The following is a 12676-nucleotide window of genomic DNA, read 5'->3' on the forward strand; positions in this document are numbered from 1 at the left end:
AAGCATACTGGTAAAAAGCATTTAACTATGATTATAAGTTTAACTCCATGAACTACGTTAAAATTAAAATGAATTGCTTCAAAGAAAAAGCATCTATTAAATAAATGTAATAAGGTGTTTTACTAAGTAATACTGATTTTGAAAATGAGAAAAAATATTACTACTTTAAATCATGGGGAAAAAATAAGGAAAAAGTCCTGAAATTTTGCTAATTGAAATATTACCTTGATCAGGCACAAAAAAAAAAAAAAAAAAAAAAAGACATGATGTAATTCAGAGGTTGAAAACTTTTTCTTTAAGGGGCCAGATAATAAACATTTTTGGTTTTGTGGGTCCTAAGACACTGGGGAACTACTCAGTTCTGCCATAGGTAAGAAGCCATGACAGTGGAAATAAATGGGCATGGTAGTGTTTCAAAAAAACTTTCTTTACAAATATAAGAAAAGGCTGAATTTGACGCAAGGGCTACAGTATTCTAGCCTATGGTATAACTAATTCATCTTGGAATAAAGTGAATGAATCCAATGATAACTGAAAAATTTCAGTGTCATTTTACTCTTCTCTCTTAATGTGGAAAAAGAAAGAGCAGTTAGGTTTTCTGCAACATTTGTACCTTATACTTTTAATGGTTAAAATGATGATAGAACTATTAGGCCCTTTCTGAGTTATTGAAGAGACTCATTCTGTTTAATCATTCCTTTCTTTTCAAATATCCAGAGTTGAAAGAAGTCACAAAAAGGATGGACAATAAGGAAACAAACCAGTGATTCTGAAGCTCCAAAAGTAATGGAAAGAGAACACTTAAAGGACAGGAATGAGCCAGTACAAGAAAATTTATGAACAGTAGTACACATAGATTCATGAGTGAGGCAGAAAGCTACCAGAAAACAAGAACAGAATTTACCATTTCCTCCTTGGATGTCTGAGGCAGCAACATAAAGCCCTTAAAAAAAAAAAAAATCGTCTTCTCTAGTCCTTTGCCTTCAGACAAATGGATGTCTAAACGATTAATGACAAAGTGTTGAGGACTCCAAAACTCTCTGGAGATTTAACAAGTTTTGAGAGAGAACTGCAGAAGAAACCCACTACAAGTCTCAGTGGTTTGAAAGAGTTAATTATCATCATATGATCTCAACATATTACCTGGGATGACAAGTATATTTGACAAGTGTACTAGGGAGAATTGGACTCCCTGGTTGTCAGCTATTCTTGTGCTTTCATTAGGGTTCTTTTACATCTTTTTTTTTTTTCCTTAAAAACCAATTCCCTGTCCTTCATTATAATAGGCTTAAAATGTAATATAATTACTCCAGCATAATACAGTTCAATTATAATATTTGCTAAGAAACTGCATTGCCATCTTTTCTCTACTAACATACACTGACACACTTCAAGGGAAATTACTTTGAAGTGTCTAAGATGGCTACTTTAAAACATTAAAACAAAGGTGAGCTTTGTCTATAATTAGCACCTCAGTACTTATTTCTAGTTAGGATATAGAAAAGAGGATACAGAGTATAGGTGACTGTGGTAGTCAAATAAATAAAATCATGCTTGTTTGAATTTAGGTGACTATGTATTTATTGACCAAAATGAGACAACAAATAATTGTATCAGGACAACAGATTTAAACACTATGCATGGCTATATGGTGATGATATAGCCATCTTCACTTCACTTCACTTCTTGAAGTGAAGAAGATGATGATGATTCCATATATATGGGTGACCAACACATGCACTGGGAGAAAGGTTATTCATTTAAGAGTAAGCAGTCAAAAATGTAAAACTGTTTTCTTTTAGATTTTATATATATCTATATCTATATCTATATCTATATGAATATAATCACTTCTTTTACAATAAATGAACATGGGTATCCAATTAATTTTAGGTTGTATGGAAAATATATTGTATTATTAATGAAAATAATCAATAACCAAGGTACTTATTAGAGGCATTAAGAATGTTCATCTTGTGCAAAAGCATGTAATTACTGTTCAACATACAAGAATAAAATATCTATTAATATTAGTTAATTTGAAGTACTCAGTTTGATAAGAATGTCATAGGAGAAATTTCTTTACTAGAAAGGGGAATGGACTAGGATAGAAATCTCCTCAATGCTAAGACTTCCTGATAAACCACTGCATCTGTTGCCTATAAGAAAACTCAAAAATCTGGTCACTGCCAGAGACTCTATTCCCCATGGGTGACAAGATGCATTTCTGTGAACAGAATTCATAGTAGCACTGTGTCTCAGCCATATGTACACCTTATGGCAGGACCACCTGTTAGTTCTGGAGCAGGAACTTTAGTCTAATATTCGGCTTGATCCTTTACATTTTTTCACATTTACCCAATTCTTCTAGAAAGATATGTCTATAAACAGTTATAAGAACCTTGAAAAGAATATCAGCTTTAGAGACTGTATCATAGTTGCTCAACTTCTGAAACTTTTGGTCCCTATATTCATCATACACCCAATCCCTAATAACAGGTTTTAAAAAGTAAAAAAGCAAAAAAAAAAAAAAAGATAATAATAATACAGACTTTATGGGCTCTTCAGTGACCACCTGGACAGGTTTATTGTGCCTAGCCACACTGACTATGGATAAAGAACACATGTGGAAATATAACACTGACATCTAGGTATTCTGCAACTAGACACTGGACAATTCTATGGTACTTGAATTCTGCCAAAGCATCATCTTGAACTATTTTTTGAACATTTTAGGACTGGCAAAATCTGAAAAACACTTTGCCAAGTATTGGCCCATATATATATTTCAATGGTACTTTAATCCATATGATTCGAATTCATTTATATTTAAATTCTCAAGATATTTCTCAAGAACTATTAGATATCCTTTAAAAACTTACGATCATTTTCACTATTTCTTTCTTTTGTTTGAATCAGAAAAATATGTTTCACCTCAAGTACAATTTTTTTTAAAGATTTTATCTATTTATTTGACAGACAGAAATTACAAGTAGGCAGAGAAGCAGGCAGAGAGAGAGAAAGGGAAGCAGGCTCCTCACTGAGCAGAGATCCCGACGTGGGGCTCGATCCCAGGACCCTGGGATCATGACCTGAGCCAAAGGCAGAGGCTTTAAACCACTGAGCCACCCAGGAGCCCCTCAAGTATAATTTATAAGAGGGCTTTAACTGTATCTTAGTTGAACTCAGATTTCAGAGAAGGTTCTTAATCTACCAAAATACTTCTAATAAAACATATGAAAATATTATCAAATGCATAAGAATTTATGAGTTTGATATTGTGCTGGTAATTATAGGGACTGTACGTATAGTCCTTCTGCTCTGAGAACTTGTTACATTACAGATAGATAAGGCCAAAGTTCATAAAGCACATACTAAACATTAGTAGTATTTGTATTTTCTGGTATAGTTTTGAACTGGTGTGCTTATTTAAAATGCAGTTTCCTTGGAAACTTCCTCCAAGATTTGAGTTAATTAGGTCTGGGGGATTCACATGTATATCTGGTAGCACATATGCTAATTAAATATGAGAATAATTTGGGAGATTTTTGTGGAGAAGTCAGAACTGGGGCTAGCCAGCTGAAGATGGTTCTGGATAAGCAAAAAAGAAGAAAGATCATATATGGTTAAGTTTAACCAAAAGCTAGAGTTGCAATATGGATAGAACTCACCTAAAGGGCAATACTGGTGAGACAGCTTGACTTGAGTAGAGGATTCATGTTAGAAACTGCAAGAAATAATATAGAGAGGGTCAAGTTCTAGAAGGAGCTCTGCACCAGGTGGTGGAGCTTAGTATATCAACTACAGAACAGAGGCCAGCACGATAAAATTTGTCCTAGGAAAATCAGTTCCAAAGCTCTATGTAGGACAGCTTGAAGACAGAAATTCCAAGGGGAGAGACACAAGTTAAGGTAATTCAGGTGAAGGGTGTTAATAACTTAAAGTAGGCAGGATCAGCTACTTAATTTGTAAGCCCACTGCAAAATGAATTTGGAGTCCCATGTTCAAAATTTACAAAGAATGTCATGACAGTGACTGTAGAAGGTTCACTTAAATGTGGGTTTTTTCCTAAATATAGGACAATGAGTGTTCATGAAGCAGGCACTGTAAGTAGAGTATAACATAATGTTACCACAAAATGGAGGATCTGAGAGCTAAATTCAGCTGTCATATAGTTTTTTTATGAATAAAATTTAAAGTTTTAATATGAATAAAATGCAAATTTTTCTTTTACATAAACTACATTACTCAATTACTCTGGTTATTGGGGACATGGAGCTGTGCAACCTCACAGTGGCATTTAATTGAAAATGGTAAAGAGGGAAATCAGGAGCTATATTAGAGGAAGACGTAACACTAGAAAAAATTCCTTCAAGATAAAGGAATTGGGGAAGATAAACATTCAGTTTTCTAGTCTTAGTTTGACCAAAAAATTATTTGGAGTAAAAATATGGTAAATTTGCTTCTATTTATTTCATACTTGAATACAGAGAATTACATTCATTTAAAAAACATTCCTACAAGTAATTGGAGCTATGAGACCAAAGACTGGTAAGAGATAAAGGTTATATATGTGTGTGTGTGCGTATATATGTGTGTGTGTGTGTACACACACACACACACACACACACACATAACCTTTAAAGATATAGATAGATAGATAGATAGATGGATAGATAGATATGAGAGAGAGAGAGATACTAAGATCAAGTCTATAAAAATTGGAGTTGAGGTGAGAAAGATGAATTTTTTTTCTATCAAAAGTGAAAAATTAGATACTTCTGTGAAAAAGATGAATCTACACACCAATTCATGCATAAGAAAACTCTTAGAAGAAAGGTCATGACTATCTTGTGGAGGAGGTGAACATTGTCTTGGCATCCTTTTGTGTCCTGTAGCTGGGTACTGGCACTCTTTCTAATACTCTGTGCCAGGTGACACCATTTACTCTTCACAGCACCTCCTCAACTAAAATGAACCCCCCCCCCCCCCGCAACACACAAACACCTGACTCTGACTGCCGTCTAATTTCTGCAAATCAGAGCTATTCACTGATAAAACTAAAGACTGAAGTGTTAGTTGAAGAGCTTGGTGTGTGAATGTTCTTACCTTACATTTTGACAGATGTCTTCTAAAATTCCAATATCCATTATTTGAACCCAAGGTTCAAATGGAGCTTTAACACTATTAGATGCTAATAGGGGCATTAGGTCCTCCTCCAAATTACCTCAGAGAAGGGTAATTATCTTTGTTCACGAGGCCAGTAGGGCTGGATATGTCAATACTCAGGTATCTACCACCATCACGTTTGTCTTTTTAAGGCCATAACCTTAAGACACAAGTTTTGTTAGGCTTGAGAAGAAGTAATTTAAGTTTTCCTTTACGTATTAAGTTGAATTAGGTATTTAGGTTCTATGTGTCAGGCCCTGTGCTATGTCCAGGGTCTCCAACAGCAAATAAAAGACATGAGCTTATATTCTATTGGGGAAAGATAAATAAGGAAAGAGGACGTTTCTGTATAAGAAGATAAGCTGAGGGGTTATTTGATGGCTGCTGTGGGGCATCAAGGAGGAATATCTAATCCAGACTGGGAGGGAAATCAGAATGGGATTCCAAGAGGAGGCAGGGTCTAAATCGATGTCAAAATTTCTGTCCAGAAGTCAGTCAATGGTGGGATTTACTGCTGGAAATATCAGTGTGCGGCTCTAAGACTACTCACTCAAATCCTTCAGGCAAAATTAAATAGTATTTTGAACAAACATTACAGGACTTCCATCCCCTGATTGCTTTCCTTTCTGCTTTTGACTTCCTCTTTCCTGAGACCATGCTATTTGTCCCAACACTTGGTCTATTTCTTTGGGAGTGTCTTCTTTTGAATATGTTTTCTTATCAGTGTCTTCCTTTGAGTCAAATTCCCAGTTAGTGTTCTTTTTCACCAGTCCAATCATCTTATCACTGACACCTCAGTGTAATAGGAATTTAAAGTTTGTTTATACTGTTTGAATATTGTTTGAATTTAGTACAAGTATTTTCACTATGTTATGGAATACACAATGGATTAATTAGCATTTCATGAATTTAAAGGTAAAAGTGAAGCATTCTAAATGTTGTAATCCTACCAGCTTATTAGTATAACATTCTTTCTTCTAAGTAAAATATAGTCTACTTTTAATATAAAGTTGTTCTACTTCTATTGACAGTTTTACAAATTTACCTTATAGTGATATACTTTACAAAGGTTAAATTATTCAATCCACTTTGCATTGTTATAAGAATTAACACTTTCTGGGGATTTATTATGTGCCAGGCATGATTCTAAGCACATGAGTATTATTTCATTTGATACTTGCAGCAGAGATCAATGTTATGAACACAATGTTTGGGTTCCCTCAAATTCATTTGCTGAAGCTCTTAATAAGGTGATATTTGGAGGTGGGGACTTTGGGAGATAATTAGGTACAGATGAGGTCATGGGAGTGGATTTCCATGATATAATTGGTGTTCTTATAAGAAGAGACCAAGCTCCCTCTCTACCCGTGTCTGCCGTATGAGGACACGGAGAGAAGGCAGCCATCTGCAAGTCAGGAAGAGAGCCCTTACCACAATCTGACCATGCTGACTCTGATCTCAGACCTCCAGAACTATGAGAAATAAATGTCTATTTTTTAAGCCAGTCTATAATAATCTGTCATAACAACGTGAACAGACTACCACAACTCACGTATTTTAAGATTTACCCCTAAAGAAGGTAATATTTTCTTCTTTCTTTTCTCTCTCTATCCCTCATTTTCTATGCCTTTAGAATAGAGACCATAAAAATCTCCTTACAAGGTTTCTGTGTGAAAATTAATTAAGTAAACATGTATATACTGTTTAGAACTGTGCATGGCACAAAATAAGTAATAAGTGTATTACTTCACTATAATACAAGAAAAATGTAGGAAATCTGAGTAGTTGATAAAATTCTTTTCCCACCCCAATCAGCTAAAAAATAGGCAAAGGGAGTGCTTCAATTTCCTAACTTTTCATGGCCAAAGAGGTCCCAGGAATTAAGCCCAGAGTGATCCTGTTAGCTATATTGTTTTGGTATCATTTTTAATTTTATGTTCACACCTTCACTTATAAGTGGCTCTGAATATTTATTATTTATTTTAGATTATGAACTCCTAGAGGTCAGAGCTTTTACCTAAGCAGCTCTATAGAAAACGCTGAATAACCTCATGAATATGCAGTGTTTGAATACTACTTGAGAGTAATCACATCTATGCTTGCTATATATCACAAGATAGAAAGATACAATCTATAATACCTACTTTTACAGTACTGAATTATGATGACCTGGTAAAACAAATAGCAGAGTGACTAAATGAGAGCACCTATAAACCAGAAAGGTTTCTTTTATTCAGAAGACAAACCTTCTACAAACAGGCATTCTGGAAATTTAAAATCCTTTTACATAGGAATGGCAAGTTTTATAATGCATTAAAACTCTTGGAGGGCACATTTTAGAAAGCATTTATTTCAGCCCTAACATTGATCCCTATCTATCTGACCAGAGAAAAGACCAGCAGAGAAAAAACCAATCTGTATTTTTTATAATTTGATTCTTTACCCTGTTTACAGGTCTTTTAAAACCAACCTCAGGGTAAAGTCAAAGTTTGAAATGCTTCAGATCTTTTTATTTTGATTCATTTTACCCCCAACACTCCTTTTATACTGAGATATAACTTACAGGCAGTAAAATACACAGATTTTAAGTGTTCATTTGATAAATTGCAAAAAATGTGTACAACCATATAACCATTACTCCAATCACCTCAGATTTCCATCATGTCTGATTACTGCTGCCATGGTGTATCCCTCTTCCATCAGGAAGAGAACAAATGGCACTTTTTAGTGCCTGGGTTCTCTTACTCAGCATATTATTTTTGAAATTCACCCAAAACATTGAAAATATGAGTAGTTCATTCTTTTTCTTAATTAGTGAGTAGTGTTCCATTTTATAAACATATGATAATTTATTAATTTTTCTGAGCATTTGAGTTGTTTTTCAGTACTAGGCCATTATGAATAAAAGGACTATGAGCATTCAGAATGTGGACGTATGTTTTTATATTTCTTAATTAAATATCAGTGGAGGGGAGCCTGGGTGGCTCAGTGGGTTAAGCCTCTGCCTTCACCTCAGGTCATGATCTCAGGGTCCTGGGATCGAGCCACACATGGGGCTTTCTGCTCTGCAGGGAGCCTGATTCCCCCTCTCTCTGCCTGACTCTCTGCCTACTTGTGATCTCTCTCTCGCTCAAATAAATAAACAAAATCTTTTAAAAACAAACAAACAAATAAATAAATAAATAAATATCAGTGGAATCGCTCTGTCACAAGGTACCTGTATGTTTTACTTTATAAAAACAAGCAGTTTTCCAAAGTTGTTGAATCGTAAACTTTAGGCCATATGAAAGTGGTTGGTTCCAGCATTTAGTACTGTAGTTTTTAAATTATAGTTCATCTAGTGGATGTGAAGTGGTATCTTATTACAGTTTTTCAATCTTTTAATAGAATAAAACGTGAATTTTTCCCTTGAAAATTTGCCCCTTTTTTTCTTCTTTTTTTCCTTTAATTTCTTTTTGATAAATCACAGGATAATATAATATATTTTAAGTTCTATAATTGCACTATATGCAAATTTCCACTCTCTTGTATATTCCCATTTATCTTTTGATTTGAAATTTTCCACTCAGGCATTATGTTGTTTCAAGATTTTTTTTTTTTTAATTACATTGGGAAAGCTTATGGAGAAATGTTTTTCCACTTTTAAACTACATGGTTAATGTTTCCTGGATGCTTTAGTTTGTTTAAATGTCCATTTTTTTTTATTAAATTGATTTATTTATTTTCAGAAAAGCAGTATTCATTATTTTTTCACCACACCCAATGCTCCATGCAATCTGTGCCCTCTATAATACCCACCACCTGGTACCCCAACCTCCCACCCCCCCGCCACTTCAAACCCCTCAGATTGTTTTTCAGAGTCCATAGTCTCTCATGATTCACCTCCCCTTCCAATTTACCCCAACTCCCTTCTCCTCTCTAACACCCCTTGTCATCCATGCTATTTGTTATGCTCCACAAATAAGTGAAACCATATGATAATTGACTCTCTCTGCTTGACTTATTTCGCTCAGCATAATCTCTTCCAGGCCCATCCATGTTGCTACAAAAGTTGGGTATTCATCCTTTCTGATGGAGGCATAATACTCCATAGTGTATATGAACCACATCTTCCTTATCCATTCGTTCATTGAAGAGCATCTTGGTTCTTTCCATAGTTTGGTGACCATGGCCATTGCTGCTATAAACATTGGGGTACAGATGGCCCTTCTTTTCATGACATCCGTATCTTTGGGATAAATACCCAGGAGGGCAATTGCAGGGTCATAGGGAAGCTCTATTTTTAATTTCTTGAGGAATCTCCACACTGTTCTCCAAAGAGGCTGCACCAACTTGCATTCCCACCAACAGTGTAAGAGGGTTCCCCTTTCTCCATAAAACAGAGTTCTAAAAAATTATAAAAAAATAATTAAATGCTTCTGTAAATGCAGAGGTTATAATTGATCATGATATAACAAATAGGAAAGGTACTGTGAATCATCTGTTACAGAAAGATGATGGAAAAAGGAGAAAAATGCCCTATTTGAGGAAAATCATACATTTTAATAAGAGAAAAAGACAAACAACTACTAAATTTACCAGTTTTTTAAATCATCTAATCAGTTAACATGGTTGCCAGATTTAGTAAATAAAAATGTAAGACTCCAAGTTAAATTTGAATTTCAGATTAAAAACACAAGTTTTTTTAGTATAAGTATGTTCTATGAGTATTTAGTTCATACTTATTCTAAAGATGCATTTGCAGTTTATTCATATTTAACTGGGTATCCTGCATTTTATCTGGCAACTCTACTCTCTCTTTTTTTTTTATTACATGAAGACTATTATCAAAATTTCTTTTAAAGCAACACTAATTTTGACCGTATACAACATGATCTACGAACTCTGAAAGGCTCATGAGCATACACATTCACAAACAAGAGTACAAAATAAACAGAAACACAAAAACATCAGTTGGTGTGCTGGTTTGCTAGGGTTGTTATAACAAAGTATTTCAGATTGGGTAGCTTAAACAACAAAGTGTAGTATTTCAGTTTTGGAGGCTAGAAATCTGAGATAAAGGTGTCCTCTGGGCTCATTCCTCCTGACGGCTGTGAGGGAAAGACCATTTCTAATTCTTGTTCCTTGGCTTGTTGATGGCTATCTTCTCCTCGTGTCTTCACATCATCTTCCTTCTGTATGTGTCTGTTTCTAACTACCTCTCTTATAAGAACACCAGTCATATTGAACTAGAACCCAGTCTAACGACTTAATTTTAACCTACTGTCCTCTATAAAGACTCTAGCTCCAAATGTAGTCATATTCTGAGTACTAAGTGGCAGATCTTCAACATACACAATTTTAGAGGACGCAGTTTAGCCAACAATCACTAGGAAGAGGGTTGGAAGAAACTGACAAAGGAGTGAATGAAATAGGAGATAAAGAAAATGAATTAGATTGTGGCTTTTCTATTAGCCATTGGAAGCATTACAACTTACATGTGCTTTTATCTTGCACAGAATGAGCTTTAACAGCTAGTTATCCAGGACCTTTAGAAACTACTCTTAGATTGTGGTATGGAAATCTCAGTTGAGCCAAGTTTTCCACTCTCGGTGAACTACATCTCCGGGCAACAGATAGAAGATAGCATCTGTAGGTAGGATGGCTAAACATTTGTAGGTGTTATTTCACCTTCTTCTTTAATGTTTGACTCATAGATCAAATGAAGAAAAAGAAGAGAATAAATTTAGGATCATATTTTAAAATGTTTTTCAATCCAGAATGTGTAATGGATGTATTGAAATTCACTTTGAATAACAAAAGTGATTTGTCCCCTAAACCTTCAAGTTCACTTAAAACCACAGTTTTATTAAGCAAAATTCTTCTTGGGGGATTATTCTCTACTTTTTCAAGAAAATCATCCTGTGTAACACAAAATCCTGGTCCTGCTCATTAGGATACATTAAGAATGAAATCACTATTTATCCTCATACTCTGAGAAAGGAAAAATATGTTAAAACAATTGATGAAGATTTAATAACATTTCAATGTTAATTACCTTGAGCATAAACTGTATTTGTATGTGTGTAAAACTCAAAAGTTCTGTCTCATACAATTTCTGGGAAAAGTGGCATGGCTGTGTCTATGTTTTTTTAATTCACACATAACCTACCTATGGCAATCCTCATCTAAAAATAAGATGCTTCACAAGGCAGAACATAATTTAGATCACAACCAAGAGAAAATATGATGAGGGCAAAGCTATTGTTCATATATCACACAGATTCTTATGATTTAAGTAAAGAATGGCATAGATTTATCTCACTAGAATATTTAGTAGAATTTATCCATCAACTTAATCCAACTGGTAGCACAACATTTGGATTCCTATTTTTTCCTTTATTCCATGATTTCTCAAAGCAAGAGATGGACTGATTAAATTTATAAAGTCTCTAGCTGATTAATTTCAACTGCAGAAAATTTATAGGATGATAAACCATATAAATATTCTACATACCATATTAGTGAAGACTTCCTTGATAAGATGTTTCACTTTATCTGCTTTGCCTAAATACATTGATCATGGCACTCTAACTGCACTTAATTGTTTCCATGTCCATTGCCCCTTTGTACACTATGAGCCAAAGCACTCCTATTTACTAAAGCCTAGCACCGATATCAGCATTAACGAAATAAAATATTAGTTAAATAAATAAATGAATACACATTTTAAAATAATTATAATAATAACAGGTGCAGTTTAGTGCTGTCTTACTCTATGTCAAATAGCATGCTCACCCAGGACTATTTTGCTTTCTTCTCATTACTTAAATGAGACTATCTAATATATATATATATGTCCAATATATAATAATGGACTATTCTGCTTTCTTCTCATGACCTAATAATGTAGATCTTATTATTATATACTTCTCAGCTAAAGCTACCAAGCCTTGAAGCCATTAGTCAGAGGCAGAGCTGGGATTTGAACTAAAGTCCTTCTGTTTTCAGAGCCTGAGAATTAGTGTAGTATTATAGCTAAGAGCCTGCCCTGCCTGGGGGTTAGGCTCCTCACTCTGCCTCTTACCAGCTGCGTGGTTTGGACAATCGATGGAATAGCTCCATGCCTGAGTATCTTAATATTCCCATGCCTTAGTTTCCCCCTCTGTAAACTGGAGATAATAAGAATTGCCTATTCATGAGATTGTGTTGAGTTGTAAATGATTTATTGTACCCAAAGCACTTAAAACCAAGCCTGGCTCCTGATAGGCACTATGTTAAGTGTGAGCATTTTTGTTACTACAGAGCATATTATACTATATATTTAGCATTTAAATTTTTATCACTGACTTATTATCCTGCTCTCAGTTCTTAAATCCACTGCAACATGCTATATGTCCCAGACTCTGCGGTTACACTGACTGGCACCATGGTCACACGGGCTCCGTTCTTTTTTCTTTCTTTCTTTCTTTCTTTCCTTTTTTTTTTTTAGAAGATCAAATCCCTCTTATACAAAGCTCAGGTTAAA

This window comes from Mustela nivalis (genome assembly GCF_964662115.1).
Source record: "Mustela nivalis genome assembly, chromosome: 3".
NCBI lineage: Eukaryota > Metazoa > Chordata > Mammalia > Carnivora > Mustelidae > Mustela > Mustela nivalis.